The 16,696-nt window shown below is 40.3% G+C and overlaps 1 protein-coding gene across 15 annotated transcripts in view; it reads right to left on the bottom strand.

The window, feature by feature from the left end:
• Positions 1 to 16,696, bottom strand: part of MTERF1 (mitochondrial transcription termination factor 1) — a 602,843-nt gene that overhangs the window by 345,306 nt on the left and 240,841 nt on the right. For all 15 annotated transcript variants that reach the window (XR_014266393.1, XR_014266394.1, XR_014266395.1 and 12 more), the window contains one exon: positions 5,101 to 5,241. The gene's annotated coding sequence lies outside the window, so the exon portion shown is untranslated. The remainder of the gene's footprint in view (positions 1 to 5,100; positions 5,242 to 16,696) is intronic.

Below are 16,696 nucleotides of genomic sequence, written 5' to 3'. Positions count from 1 at the left end.
ATGGCTGAGTTCCAATACAACTTTATTTATAAAAACAGGAGGAGAGGACAGATTTGGCCCATATTCTTCAGTTTGCTGATTCCTTCTCTAGTTGCCAAATCAAACCTGATCTCCAAGTCCCAGCTAAAGTGTCATGCTCTCTGTAAAGTTCTCCCTGATCCACCCAGTTTGAAGTGACTCTTTCACTCCATGCACACAACACTTTATATCTCTTTTATGGCCAGGCCCACATTCTGCCTTGTATAGCGTCCATGCCCCATCTCTCTGTTGGAGTGCTTGGCATCCCTTGCTGAGACCATACTGTCCTTTACACAGGGTAGATGTTCAATAAGAAGGTATTGGTGGGAAGAATTGTTGAAAGTCAGTGGAGTGAGTCTATAGAAACGGCAGAGCCTTAATCAACTACAGTTTCCTCCTTCTCCTCCAGGAAAAAAGTGTGAGTTCCACTGAAGATCATGGAACACCGCCAAATGCCTTCTGGAGAAACTCAGCTTCTAGGCCAGTCAGCCATCATTTAAAACACACAGAAGCCTGCCTATCAAAAATAAACTAGCTAAGCATTCAATTCCCCAACGAGGAAGGTTGGTATTGCAAATGGATTTGGGCTGAAACCATTTTCCTTTTTGAAACACACCCAAGCTTTAAAAGAAATAGCTTCATCTGATCTGAACTGCCAACACAGTCCTGCAAAATCCATCCCTTGAGAGAACCTCGTTACCAGCTTCAGTTCAAAATCCACGTGACTCCGAACCGTCCGAGGTTTGCAAAGCAGGGTTAGAAATTGCCAGGCCCTATGCACCTCAGAGAAAGGGTTTCAGAGCAGGGAAAAATGAATGGAGGAAAAGAGCAATAATGCAAACATTTCTCCAGCCAACTTACTAGGAAAGTTAAAAATTATTTTAAAGTTAGCTATCATTGAAAATTGCAAGCAAATTTATTTCTCTGGTTCTTTAGTATTTTTTGTCATTTTTTGGACTTGGGGTGGTTTAGTTATAGTACTACATACTTGATTTTGTCTATCTAATCATTTTAGGTGCACGTCATGTCTTAATTAATCTGTAGGTTTCTCAAGAAAAGGGTACACGTTTTCTGATCTTGCACACCTCCTAGAGCATTATATTACCAGGGCCACAGCAAATGCTCAATAAGCACACAATAAACAAATGAATATATGGGGTATATTAACCTGCTAAAGTCCTTGGTGAGGGAACTAAGTTACTTAAGTTAATTTTTCTTAATTCCTCCCTTCTCTTAAAATCCTGATCCCACCTCTTTTTCACCACCAATTAGTACTATTTTAAGTCCTTTGAAATTTTCATAACAATAAAAAAGAAAAACCAAAATTTTGCTTGCCGTTGTGTTTTACTAGATTTAAAAGTTCTTTGGTGGCAGGACACGACCCACTGACATTTGGATAGATGAAAAGCAGAACTTTTTGTTATTTGCCAAAGTAGAGAAGGTGCAGGCAGAGCCACACTGAGGGTTACACCCTGGGGCAGGGGCAGCTGATGTGTGACAAGCAAGGTGGGGTTAACTAGGTTTAGCAGGCTCCCTGTGAATTGGCTGATTTGAATAATTTCACAGGCTCCAGGACTTAGGGGCTGTTTTTAGTTGTCTGGTACCTGGCCCTGGGGCAGTTAAGGCTGGCGCATAGACGCCAGGAGTGGAAGAGTTCGATAGGGAAGTCACTGGGGATGTGGACTTAATCAGCTGCTCAAAAAGAGGAACCACTGGCCTCCAGCCAGGTCCTCAGAACTGGATCAAGACAGCTTTTTTTAAAAAAAAAAAAAAAACTATATTACACACTATAACAGAAGTCACTGACAACACTCGCGTCTATGTTTCCTGAAAGCAGAGGCCTGCCTGTACTATTCTCCCTGTCACTGTACCCTCATGCCTAGCATGTCAAAGGCACACACATTTTCTCGAATAAATTGAATGAATCCGGATTTTCACTCCTACAACAGGGCAGAAAGATACCCCACTGAGACTGCTGGCCTGGATTCTACACTTTCAGTAGGTATTGAGACTTGCACTGCAGGAAAAAAAAAAAGTGTAGTAAATCTACTATTCGGGGGGAAGAATGTGAATAAGGTCAGTATTAGTCTGTCAAAATATTACATCCACAATCTGGGATGTTTTCATTTTATCAGAATGACAGACACAAGTAAAACAGATCAGTGTTTATTGTACTGATCAAATCTGAGAGCAAAATGACATTTGGGTATAAGAGAAATGGGAATGAGAGAAACAGAAACTGACCAAATTTCAAACTGAGCTAAATTTCAATGGTTCTACTATGGGATAGAAGATAACAAAGCTTCGAAAATCAAGAAGCAAAGAAAGGTAAGAAATGACACTGGATAACAGAAGCTCATGAGCTCTGGAAAGAGAATCACTGATTTTATAAGATCACATAACACTAAGAGCATTTGGAAGGGTTATCATCGTCTATTGGCAGAGAAGAACTGAAAGAAAATACATCTAGATTTAGCTTAGATATAATAAATAGGAAATAATGTCTTGGGACTGTAGAAAGTTAGTCATTAGCCCAATGAATGCAAGAAAACAGACTTAAAGAAAAAATATTACATCCCTACAGTGTTTCTACAGGAAGCAACACAGAATGAGGGCTTCATGATAAACTCTAGAAAGCTTTAGAAAACTCCAAGAATGGTTTCTTCATTGCAGGATCAATCAAATTCTTTATTATGTTAACATATGTTGGGAACCTCCAAGAGCAAGGTGAGGTGGGTCTTGGCCACAGAGCCCTCTTCTCGTGGAGCAGCTCATGTGACTCACGTTCCATATAACACTGTGATAAAGCCTATGCTAACGTGATTTTTTTTTCTTCCAGTGTTATTTTCATAGCAACACAAGTTATTTTATTTTGTCAGAGTTTAAGCAACAAAATTCCAGAACACACAGTGCCACCCTACCTCTTAGGGACTAACTAGAAAATTCTCCTCGTGTCTAATATGGGTATCTATGTCCTTTGAGAAAATACATCTGGTCCCTCTATGACATTCTTGGGAGAGACTAAATGTATACGGTAATGTCCACTCTCCTCAGTGCTGAACAATAAAAATTAAAAAGAATTGAAGCAGGATGTGGTTAGTGCTGAGAGAACCTCAGACTGACCCTAATGTTCATCACTGTCCCATTATGTTCCTGTTCATCTACTTAATTAAAAGCCGAGAAAAAAAATCAATTTAAAGCCTGGAACCAAAGCAGCAAGGTAAGAACAGCATTAACAACTAGAATTTCCATTTCTGCAAGTCTGCAAAATTCAGAAGTGACTTCTATTGAATGAGCATCTGATTAGGACATCAAAAAATATCGAATATCAGCACTTAGCTAGATAGCTTGACATGTCAAGCAGAGGCAAAAACTGTAGTAGGCATTCCAGGAACAGTAGAATGTGATAGGCAGGTCTTCGCCCAGTGATTCTGAAACAAGTGGTCTCTCTTTTTTTGCAGGAAACCTCCTTGCAAGATCTTGTGATTCTGGTGCTCTAATGGGGCAGTTGTTTATTGACATTTTGAATGATGTAAGGTCATTTTATGATGACATTTAAGAAACTACTGACATTACTTTTTGATTTTTTATTTAGATTTCCATTAAATATCTATATGTTTATATGAGTTATAAACACATAGCCATGGAAGCTCCTCTGAGATCACTACTGTTACAAGGAAAACAGACCCGAGGAAGTTGGTAGCTTTCAATAACACCTCCAACAATGACTCCTTTATTGAAGTATTTATTAACTACATAGCATGTGCTAGGTCTTTTTGTCCCCTGGCTTGCTCAGCTCTATCCTTATAACTAAATGACCAAGACAGCCTAGTCAATCAGGCAGCTTTTGAATTACTTTCAATGGCGAAAGAAATAGACTGATGGTCACACAGCCACAGGTATCAAGCTGGCATCCTGGGTTCATGTACTGCCATTAGCTAAGTGAACTCAAACCTAGGAAACCACACCTTTAGAAAACTCAGACACACTAGTATACCAGGTAGCAAAATTACAAACACCATTCCCAAAGGGGCAAAGAAAAAATGAAGCTTCTTTATTTTCCTGTAAGTGGGACAATCCCAGTTTACAGCTGTTGTCCCAGGGTCCCAACTGCCCTAACATTTCCCTCAGATTTTTAATTTTGTAATAAAGAATTATTAATAGCTGCATTGGTAGACTTCTACTTTGTATTTCAGCTTCTGACATGGTCTTGGCTAGTACTGTGGGAGATGTATGCACAATAAACAGATTTTTTACTTTGACATATGATTAAGTCTAAAAGATGTCTAGCAATAACCCATCTCTCCTTTCCCTATTTTTCCAGACTCAGTTTAACAAGTTCCTTCCTTTCAAAGACAGCACACATATTACCTGCTGGTAAATGCAGTGCCCTCAGGCAAGAGAGAGCTCAGGAAGCTAATTTCTTGCAGTTTAGGTGGCAGTTGAGAAGGACTGAAGATCCCTGCCCCTACAAGCCATAGTTGGGCCAGTCAGTTGTGCTGTGGCCTATGCCACACCCACACCCTTCCAAATGCATATAGCCACTGAGTCATCAGTTGGTAGGGTCAGTAGAAATGTGAGACTTCATTGGTTAGGTGGGAAACATAAATGGGAACTAGAGGCTGGGCCATCTTATCATAGAGCTTATAGAGAGCAGCCTGAAAACTATCATTACACAGGTTTGTGATTCACCGTATGATTTATATACATATAGCAGTAGCTATTATTATTTAGTAATGCTGTTTTACTTTGCTATAAACTCTTTCAGCAGCCAAGAACTCAAAAAGCCAAAAGCACATGTTTAGCAAAAAGTTAAGCTCTAAATTCAATTTCACAAGAAAGTTGATGATGAATATGGATGTTACAAAGAATGTTTATCAACACAGTTTACCATCTGTCATGAGGGCTAAGTGATACCACTGACCACACGAAAACCAGAAGACACAAATCTTTGGAAGAAGCATGAGCATCTATTCCAAAAGTTAGAAGTTACTTTAAGACTATATCCAAAAATGACTGAACATGTGTGCCTGCAGAAAACATGTTTACAAATCTCTCACTGAAGCATGACTTTTCACTTACCTCAAATGTTTGTTCTTCTTCGTTAAATTCACGCACTTCAGATTCCAAGTTTCCTTTTGGACACATGAAAAGTGAAGTGATAACTCCATTGCTGGAAGAACTGCACAAACAGTTGAACGAGGCCAGTTTTATTCCAGTGTCCTAGATACATCAAAGAGAAAATCAGTTAGTTCCAGTAATGATTTGTTTTTCTTTATTAAATTCATGAAATCAAAATACATCTTCTGAATTTTCATTTTGTCAATAAAAAATATCTGACATTATCGTGAATGCTATCATAGGCTCACATAAAAAGTTGAACATAAAAGATAAAATTATTTCTTCTGTGGTACAGAGATACAAATTTTAGCAGAGTCCAGTGTTGTGATAAAAACAATATTCTTACTAAATTAAGAAGCATTTGGAAGAGAAATGTACTTGAAACTGAATATGGTAAATGTATAATTAATAATTACATCCTAAAAAGCTGCTGTATTCCACTAATCAAAACAGAAACTGTGTTTGTCAAAATGTATAAATATTACACACACACACATATGCAAACTTAGAGTAACTGAATTATAAAACTGTTTATAAGGAAGCTAGTGTTCAATTTCATTACGGAGATATACACTTCCGTTGCTGCCTGCCATTCACATCTGCCCCTAATGTTTGCAGAACCCATGGCAAGAACAGAAATGGAAGCCCACAAACTCTAAGTCTAGAGTTTTATAAGTTATAAATTAAGCTAGCAAACTGTTAAATATGTTTGATGCTATCATGACAAATATACCTTCGATGATGGCCTAAAAAGCCAAGTTATAATTTAGAATCCTCAGAGTGCTTGGAATTCTTGTGTAGAATGTAGCAGTGTGGAGGGAAACACCCTTCCCTAGCCCTTCCTCCCTCCAACTCCCTCTGGCACAGCAAGGGGCCTCAAAAAACAGGCAAGAACATCCCAGACCAGCCCACATGTCCAAGTTCTGTCAATAGTACCCCCTTTCCTTACCCCTAAACAGCTGTCCCTTGGCCAAATCTTAGGCCAGGGCGTGCTAATACTAGTAGTAAGGTTCACCCTTGGGAAGAAGTACCTGAGGAAGATGCCTGCCCATCCCTGGGAGCGGGTCAGGGCCATCTGGACAAGGAATTCTGGGGGCTTAGCCACCTGGGCACTTGTCTGGGAAGGCATGTCTCTTTGGCCCCTCAGATTTGAGTTGAACTGAACAAGAGAGCTGACCCCTCTAACATGTAGGTCCCTAGGCAGCAGTGTTTCCTACTCAGATTTAGATCTAAGACATTCTCAACTGCCTGTTAGAAATGTTTGAGGTTTTAAAGAGCCATTTTGAAAATAAACAAGTGCTTAAAAATAGCATTGAAATACACCCCCCCCACACACACACACAGACAATCATCACATCCCTGATGCTTTGAAAATGGAGGAAGCAGTATTATTAAGTCAGAAAATGAATAATGTAAACCTTCAGAGACTCCTAAGCAGGACCAGCTTCTGGGAGTGTGACCTATGCAGTCACACAGGGCCTCTGAGCTCAGAAAGGTCCCACATTTGGTTTCATGTTCACCTGTCACCTTAACAATTTTTAACACTTTGAACAAGAGGCCTCACATTTCCATTTTGCACTGGGCCCTGCAAATCACGTAGCCAGTCCTGTTCTCAAGGGTCATTCACTCAGCAAGAGGGTTTCCTATGAAACTTGCGCACTGTTTTCCCTTTGAAAAAAAAGTCAATAGAGCCAGCATTTCACTTTCGATTATTTCACTTTCCCCTATAGGCCTGGACAAAAACATAAGGGCAGAGGGGGAAATGGTTTTAAAGGGCACTGGAGTATTTGAAAACCCTGACAAAGGTTCCATTAGAGGGTTCAAGTTGGTTCTTGTTATTCTGGAATTGCCTCACCCACTTCCTGCCTAATCCCTGATTAAATGCCACCATTTCACCCAGGTGTCATCTGGTCCTTTCTTTTGCCCCTAACCCTATCTCTTTTGATTATGGAGGTTTGCTTTTTCTTTGTGATTTTTTTTTTCAATTCCTCTCTACTTTTTAGATTAAAGTTTGGAGTAGTAATATTATTAAAGCATAATGTCAGGCAGAGATAGGAAGCTCTCCAGAATATCTTTATTAATCCAGGGCAAGTCCATTTTGAAAGAAAGAAAGAGAAAGGAGATTTATAAAGGGCAAGGGCTGGCCTTGGCAGATCCTCACAGCAGGGGCAGAGCCTGACACACTGCAGAAAGGTCTGAAAGGAAACAGAGGAAAACTGTCCTCGGCATCAAATCCCCCAATGACTGACACTCCCTTAGCTTCCTCCTCCTTCCACTAGCCCCAGCCCTCTATCTCATGAACCCTGACTTTGAGTTTCTTAACTCACTATCTATTCTGCAGACTTTCTCCTACAAATCTCCAAACTCCCCCTCATCCATTAAACAAGGAAAAGCCCCCAAACCCAGCCTTCTTCAGACATGCACGGCACCCAGGGAAATGGGGCAACTGTACAGGTGACGATGAAGGGCTGCCAGCTACCAGTTCAGCAACACAGAGGTTAGGAGCAGCCTTCAGGCTCTTAGCAAGCTGCCAGTCTCCCTCTTTAAGGTAAAACATGGAAGCCCAGCCTGACTGACTTCAAACGCAGAAGCCTGGGGAAAAGCTGGCTCTTCCCTTCTCTGCCTCACACTGTGTGCACACCTATTTTCTCTCTGGGTTATTCTAAAAGGACCACAGGGACTTGGGGTTCAGGACAGAGGTGCAATCAAGGTTGAAACAGGGATGGCCCAGAAACAGAACTGGGCTTTCTTGATGATGGGGACAGACAAGCCCACCCCTCCATACATTCACCCTAAAGCTCCCTCTGGGGCTCATCCCTCCAAGGAAATCAGCCACAGGACAGAGGTACAGAAATGATAAGAATTTTCTGCAATGCTCTAAAAAAACACTCAGGTCATCCTCCTTCTTGGATTTCTAAAAGGTTTGTGTACGATTATCGAGTTTCATTTACTGGATTTGTTTCTAGGAGAGATTCTGAACATTAAAAACTGATAAGGGGTAGGCACAAACCCATCAGAGCAGGCCCTATCTTTGCAGCTGGGAGTTGTGGGGACGGAGGGGGAACGGGTGGGCAGGTTCTACTCAAGAGACTTGAGGCAGCAGCCATTTACCACCCAATGGGGAAATATTCAATATTTAAAGTGGGATCTATCACACCAGTGCTTACCAGCTGAATACTAGCTCTATTAACAAGTTTTCCTTGGCTCAAATAAATGTGGAGTCAGATATGTCTGGGTTGGAATCCTTGATCTTTCACTACCAGATGTAGTAGTGAGCTTAGGTAAGTTATTTAACTCCTTGGATCTCAGCTTCCACATTGGTAAAACTGGAATAACTCACCTCTTAGTTCGTTATGACATTTATATGAGACAATATATGTAAAGTGCCTCTCAACTCAAATTTTGCTCACATAGAATTCAAGATCATGTTCCTAGAGAGTGTGGCATAGGAAAAGAACAATAGATGTGACTAACGTTTAATGGCATATATTAAGTGGCTAGTGTGTGCCAGGCCCTGTGCTGGTGCAACACACCTGCTAGCCAATTCATCCTTACCAAGACCCTGTAAACTGGGAATTTCTATCTTCATCAAGGTCCTTTTTTGTTGCAAATAATAACAATAGCTAATATTTACTGAGTGCTAACTAGAACCCTATAAGGAGTTATTGTTACTGACCTCGTTTTGCAAATGGGGAAACTGTGATTCAGAAAGAGTAATTAATGTGAACAGTAATTGAACTGATGTGTACAGGCTGTGAGGGTTACCACTGGAGTCAGAAACCTTGGCTTAAATCCCAGCCCCGGAGAAGTTACCAAGCCTCTTAGGCCTCAGTTTCCTCATGTGTAAAAAGAATTAAAAGGGTTTTGAATTACCCGGTGTCCTGGCAGGAAACAAATGGCACACTCAAACAGGGAAAGTGAGGATGGTATACAGAGCCATGGGCAGGATTAAGGGAAAAGTACAAGGGATGATGGAGCACATGATTGGGGGGTGGGAAAGTGCTAGCAATGGCCTTAACCAACCTAGACCTAAAGACCCAGAGGAGAGAGTGGGCAGGAACTCAGTGAGAGCTGACGCTGGAGCTATTGCTGGAGCTAGAGCTGTTGGAGAGGCCACAGATCGACAGTAAAGGAACACAACCACTGCTAACCTGTAGCCTGGCAGGGAGAAAGCCAAGAGGATAGACACCCTAACTTCACTCTCCTCCTGCACTCTGTCCTCCTGCCACTACCTCTCATCATTGACCCAACCCAACTGGAAGCTACAGGACAAAGAAGTCAACTGATGCACATGAATGGTTACAGACAGGGTGGAGGAAAGTGGAGAGTGAATCTGGAGGGGTAAAGGGAATACCAAGCCTGGCTATCTTATACTACATACCCAGAATTGGTATTGTATTAGTTAGGGTTCTCCAGAGAAACAGAACCAACAAGGGGTGGGGGGAGACAGAGAGAGAGACAGAGAGAGAGAGAGAGATTTGTAAGGAATTGTCTCGTGATCATCAGGGCCGTCAAGTGTAAAATTTGTACGGCAGGCCAGCAGGCTGGAAATTTTGGCAAGAGTTGATGTTGCAGTCTTGAGTGCAAATTCTACAGAACAGCAGGCTGGAAATTCAGGCAGGGTTTCCATGTTGCAATCGTGCGGAGAATTCCTTCTTCTTAAGAAAAACTCAGTGTTTGCTCTTTAGGCTTTCAACTGACTGGATGTGGCCCATACACATTATGGAGAGTGATCTACTTTACTCAAAGTCTACAGATTTAAATGTTAATCTCATCTAAAAAATATCTTCACAGCAACATCCAGACTGGTATTTAACCAAACCACTGGGTACCATAGCCTAGGCAAGTTGGCACTTAATCTTAACTATCATCGGTATCTACAATTATTAAACCTTTTAGGACATCTCTTTTCTTATCTACATCTGAAGTAGGTGGTACAAGCTCCCTTATAGTTCCCAAATACCACAGCAAACTAATGACTTCCTGATCATCACTTCCAAAAGAAGTGCAGGGAAGAAGTCTGTGCTAGGCTGTTAGATCCTTACATTCAGGACAAGGGAGGTGTGGCCAATTCAGCCCAAGTTTCTGGGGTAGCACTTCCCAAATAACTGTGAAAGGGAAATTGTTCCAGAAGGTTAAGAGGTGGTTCAGGAAAAAAAATCTTCCCCTGAACAAATGTAGTTGTTTATTCAAGCACTAAACAATCTTAAGTAGGTATCTTATTTACTGGGGAGACTTCCCAGAACCTCTACTGTGTTGATGAACATTGTAAATCTCCAGATGGGGTTTTAGGTTGCTGTTTCCTGAGTTTATGTGACCATTGATCACTATGCCCTCCAAGCATGTGTAAACATCTTGAAGAGCCATGATTGCAAGGAATGAGATTTGGGAATGTGGTTCTAGGCCCACCCTGAGAGCTCTTCTACTAAGACTGCTGGTTTGCTCTCTGCTTTCCTGCCACTCCCTTATAGTGAGAGAGAATCCTAGGGGAAATGAGGATAAGCTAGTTCTTGGGGGACCCAGGTCCAGGACCAGCTACCTAATTTGTAGGGCCCAGTGCAAAATGAAAATATGGGGTCTCTTGTTAAAAAATTATTAAGACTTTCGAGACCTTGATAACAGAGCATTAAATCAACTGTGGTGCACTTCTGAGAAAGATGGGGCTCTGTGCAACTGTACAGGTTATACATCCATGAAGCTGACCCTGCTCTGGTCATTCACTTATCTAATAAATTTAACATGTGCCTACTATGAGTCACATTTTCTTGTCCTGAAAATCTTACAGAATAAAAGAAGAAAGTTCCTTGGACAGACCCTAGGGCAAACCAGTTCTCCAGTTTTCCTCAGGCCCAACCAGTGAGTCACCCACGACCTACACATCCTTGTCACGTGGTCTCAGGCAACAGACTGAAAGCAAATCAGAAGAAGGGCACCGGTTTGGGTTGAGGTTGGGTTCTCCAGGAAGCAACCTTCCTGAGACAGAGCTTAGTATGCAGGATGTTTAATAGGGAGTGCCCTTGGCATTAACATCTGTGGAAAGGAGAGGAGGAAAGCGGGACTGGGCAGAAGGAGAAGTTGGGCTGCAATACAGACTGAACAACAGCCGCAGCCTACTTCCTAGGGAAGCTCTAGAGCTAAAATGGCCCTTCAGTATTGTCCTGAGATTGGACATTGTCCTGAGATGGCCAGCCTTTATACTCCTCCATGGATCGGCAGCTAGATGGGGCAGCCATAGAAAGGGGCCTGACCTTGGCCGAGGTGTCTTCACAGCTGAGGCAAACCCTATGGTGGGGGGCAGGGGCTGTGACAGCTGAGGCTGTCCACCAACATTACTCCCAGCTGCTGGAGCAAGAAGGCCTTTCTTAAAGATATGTCAGGTGGGGGTTAGTGGCTGTGGAGAGGCCATTCAGGAGTATTGCGTTGCCCACCTGAGCACGGATGTGGAGGACAGACCAGAGGGCAGACAGCAGAAGCAAGAAGAACTACAATCCTGCAGCCTGTGGAACAAAAACCACATTCACAGAAAGATAGACAAGATGAAAAGGCAGAGGGCTATATACCAGATGAAGGAACAAGAAAAAAACCCAGAAAAACAACTAAATGAAGTGGAGATAGGCAACCTTCCAGAAAAAGAATTCAGAATAATGATAGTGAAGATGATCCAGGACCTCGGAAAAAGAATGGAGGCAAAGATCGAGAAGATGCAAGAAATGTTTCACAAAGACCTAGAAGAATTAAAGAACAAACAAACAGAGATGAAAAATACAATAACTGAAATGAAAACTACACTAGAAGGAATCAATAGCAGAATAACTGAGGCAGAAGAACGGATAAGTGACCTGGAAGACACAATGGTGGAATTCACTGCTGCAGAACAGAATAAAGAAAAAAGAATAAAAAAAAATGAAGACAGCCTAAGAGACCTCTGGGACACCATTAAACACAACAACATTCACATTATAGGGTCCCAGAAGGAGAATAGAGAGAGAAAGGACCTGAGAAAATATTTGAAGAGATTATGGTCGAAAACTTCCCGAACATGGGAAAGGAAATAGCCACCCAAGTCCAGGAAGCACAGTGAGTCCCATACAGGATAAACCCAAGGAGAAACACTCCGAGACACATAGTAATCAAATTAGCAAAAATTAAAGACAAAGAAAAATTATTGAAGGCAGCAAGGGAAAAACGACCAATAGCATACAAGGGAACTCCCATAAGGTTAACAACTGATTTCTCAGCAGAAACTCTACAAGCCAGAAGGGAGTGGCATAATTCACTTAAAGTGATGAAAGGCAAGACACTACAACCAAGATTAGTCTACCAGGCAAGGATCTCATTCAGATTCGATGGAGAAATCAAAAGCTTTACAGACAAGCAAAAGCTAAGAGAATGCAGTACCACCAAACCAGCTCTACAACACATGCTAAAGGAACTCCTCTAAGTGGGAAACACCAGAGTAGAAAAGGACCTACAAAAACAAACCCAAACAATTAAGAAAATGGTAATAGGAACATACATATCGATAATTACCTAAAACGTGAATGGATTAAATGCTCCAACCAAAAGACACAGGCTTGCTGAATGGATACAAAAAGAAGACCCATATATATGCTGTCTACAAGAGACCCACTTCAGACCTAGGGACACATACAGACTGAAAGTGAGAGGATGGAAAAAGATATTCCATGCAAATGGAAATCAAAAGAAGGCTGGAGTAGCTATACTCATATCAGATAAAATAGACTTTAAAATAAAGAATGTTACAAGAGACAAGGAAGGACACTACATAATGATCAAGGGATCGATCCAAGAAGAAGATATAACAATTATAAATATATATGCACCCAACATAGGAGCACTGCAATACATAAGGCAACTGCTAACAGCTATAAAAGAGGAAATCGACAGTAACACAATAATAGTGGGGAACTTTAACACCTCACTTACACCAATGGACAGATCATCCAAAATGAAAATAAATAAGGAAACAGAAGCTTTATATGACACAATAGGCCAGATTGATTTAATTGATATTTATAGGACATTCCATCCCAAAACAGCAGATTACACTTTCTTCTCAAGTGTGCACAGAACATTCTCCAGGACAGATCACACCTTTGTCACAAATCAAGCCTCACTAAATTTAAGAGAATGGAAATCATATCAAGCATCTTTTCTGACCACAACGCTATGAGATTAGAAATGAATTACAGGGGAAAAAACGTAAAAAACACAAACACATGGAGGCTAAACAATACGTTACTAAATAACCAAGAGATCACTGAAGAAATCAAAGGGGAAATCAAAAAATACCTAGAGACAAATAACAATGAAAACATGACGATCCAAAACCTATGGGATGCAGCAAAAGCAGTTCTAAGAGGGAAGTTTATAGCTATACAAGCCTACCTCAAGAAACAAGAAAAATCTCAAATAAACAATCTAACCTTACACCTAAAGGAACTAGAGAAAGAAGAACAAACAAAACCCAAAGTTAGCAGAAGGAAAGAAATCATAAAGATCAGAGCAGAAATAAATGAAATAGAAACAAAGAAAACAATAGCAAAGATCAATAAAACTAAAAGCTGGTTCTTTGAGAAGATAAACAAAATTGATAAGCCATTAGCCAGACTCATCAAGAAAAAGAGGGAGAGGACTCAAATCAGTAAAATTAGAAATGAAACAGGAGAATTTACAACAGACAGCGCAGAAATACAACGCATCCTAGGAGACTACCACAAGCAACTCTATGCCAATAAAATGGACAACCTGGAAGAAATGGACAAGTTCTTAGAAATGTATAACCTTCCAAGACTGAACCAGGAAGAAATAGAAAATATGAACAGACCAATCACAAGTAATGAAATTGAAACTGTGATTAAAAATCTTCCAACAAACAAAAGTCCAGGACCAGATGGCTTCACAGGCAAATTCTATCAAACATTTAGACAAGAGCTAACACCCATCCTTCTCAAACTCTTCCAAAAAATTGCAGAGGAAGGAACACTCCCAAACTCATTCTATGAGGCCACCATCACCCTGATACCAAGACCAGACAAAGATACTACAAAAAAAGAAAATTACAGACCAATATCACTGATGAATATAGATGCAAAAATCCTCAACAAAATACTAGCAAACAGAATCCAACAACACAGTAAAAGGATCATACACCACGATCAAGTGGGATTTATCCCAGGAATGCAAGGATTCTTCAATATACACAAATCAATCAATGTGATACACCATATTAACAAATTGAAGAATAAAAACCATATGATCATCTCAATAGATGCAGAAAAAGCTTTTGACTAAATTCAACACCCATTTATGATAAAAACTCTCCAAAAAGTGGGCAAAGAGGGAACCTACCTCAACATAATAAAGGCCATATATGACAAACCCACAGCAAACATCATTCTCAATGGTGAAAAACTGGAACCATTTCCTCTAAGATCAGGAATGAGACAAGAATGTCCACTCTCACCACTATTATTCAACATAGTTTTGGAAGTCCTAGCCACAGCAATAAGAAAAGAAAAAGAAATAACAGGAATACAAATTGGAAAAGAAGAAGTAAAACTGTCACTGTTTGCAGATGACATGATACTATACATAGAGAATCCTAAAAATGCCACCAGAAAACTACTAGCGCTAATCAATGAATTTGGTAAAGTTGCAGGATACAAAATTAATGCACAGACATCTCTTGCATTCCTATACACTAATGATGAAAAATCTGAAAGAGAAATTATGGAAACACTCCCATTTACCACTGCAACAAAAAGAATAAAATACCTAGGAATAAAACCTACCTAGGGAGACAAAAGACCTGTATGCAGAAAACTATAAGACACTGATGAAAGAAATTAAAGATGATACCAACAGATGGAGAGATATACCATGTTCTTGGATTGGAAGAAACAATATTGTGAAAATGACTATACTACCCAAAGCAATCTACAGATTCAATGCAATCCCTATCAAATTACCAATGGCATTTTTTACAGAACTAGAACAAAAAATCTTAAAATTTGTATGGAGACACAAAAGACCCCGAATAGCCAAAGCAGTCTTGAGGGGAAAAAAATGGAGCTGGAGGAATCAGACTCCCTGACTTCAGACTATACTACAAAGCTACATTAATCAAGACAATATGGTACTGGCACAAAAACAGAAACATAGATCAATGGAACAAGATAGAAAGCCCAGAGATAAACCCACACAGCTATGGTCAACTAATCTATGACAAAGGAGGCAAGGATATACAATGGAGAGAAGCCAGTCTCTTCAATAAGTGGTGCTGGGAAAACTGGACAGCTATATGTAAAAGAATGAAATTAGAACACTCCCTAACACCATATACAAAAATAAACTCAAAATGGATTAGAGACCTAAATGTAAGACTGGACACTATAAAACTCTTAGAGGAAAATATAGGAAGAACACTCTTTGACATAAATCACAGCAAGATCTTTTTTGATCCACCTCCTAGAGTAATGGAAATCAAAATAAAAATAACAAATGGGACCTAATGAAACTTCAAAGCTTTTGCACAGCAAAGGAAACCATAAACAAGACGAAAAGACAACCCTCAGAATGGGAGAAAATATTTGCAAACAAATCAACGGACAAAGGATTAATCTGCAAAATATATAAACAGCTCTTGCAGCTCAATATTAAAGAAACAAAAAACCCATTCCAAAATTGGGCAGAAGACCTAGACATTTCTCCAAGGAAGACATACAGATGGCCAAGAAGCACATGAAAAGCTGCTCAACATCACTAATTATTAGAGAAATGCAAATCAAAACTACAATGAGGTATCACCTCACACCAGTTAGAATAGGCATCATCAGAAAATCTACAAACAACAAATGCTATAGAGGGTGTGGAGAAAAGGGAACCCTCTTGCACTGTTGGTGGGAATGTAAATTGATACAGCCACTATGGAGAACAGTATGGAGGTTCCTTAAAAAATTAAAAATAGAATTACCATATGATCTAGCAACCCCACTACTGGGCATATACCCAGATAAAACCATAATTCAAAAAGACACATGCACCCCAATGTTCATTGCAGCACTATTTACGATAGCCAGGTCATGGAAGCAACCTAAATGCCCATCGAAAGATGAATGGATAAAGAAGACGTGGTACATATACACAATGGAATATTACTCAGCCATAAAAAGGAACGAAATTGAGTCATTTGTTGAGACGTGGATGGACCTAGAGACTGTCATACAGAGTGAAGTAAGTCAGAAAGAGAAAAACAAATATCGTATATTAACGCATATATGTGGAACCTAGAAAAATGGTACAGATGAACCGGTTTGCAGGGCAGAAGTTGAGACACAGATGTAGAGAACAAACGTATGGACACCAAGGGGGGAATACCGCAGTGGGGTGGGGATGGTGGTGTGCTGAATTGGGTGATTGGGATTGACATGTATACACTGATGTGTGTAAAATTGATGACTAATAAGAACCTGCAGTATAAAAAAACAAAAAAAAAACAAAAAAAAAGGAGGACAACCCTCAAAACTGGTTCTTC

The sequence above is a fragment of the Balaenoptera physalus genome (genome assembly GCF_965194825.1).
Source record: "Balaenoptera physalus genome assembly, chromosome: 8".
Classification (NCBI taxonomy): Eukaryota; Metazoa; Chordata; class Mammalia; order Artiodactyla; family Balaenopteridae; genus Balaenoptera; species Balaenoptera physalus.
Note: the sequence above shows the minus strand (reverse complement) of the source record. Positions and strands in the feature narration are given on the sequence as shown.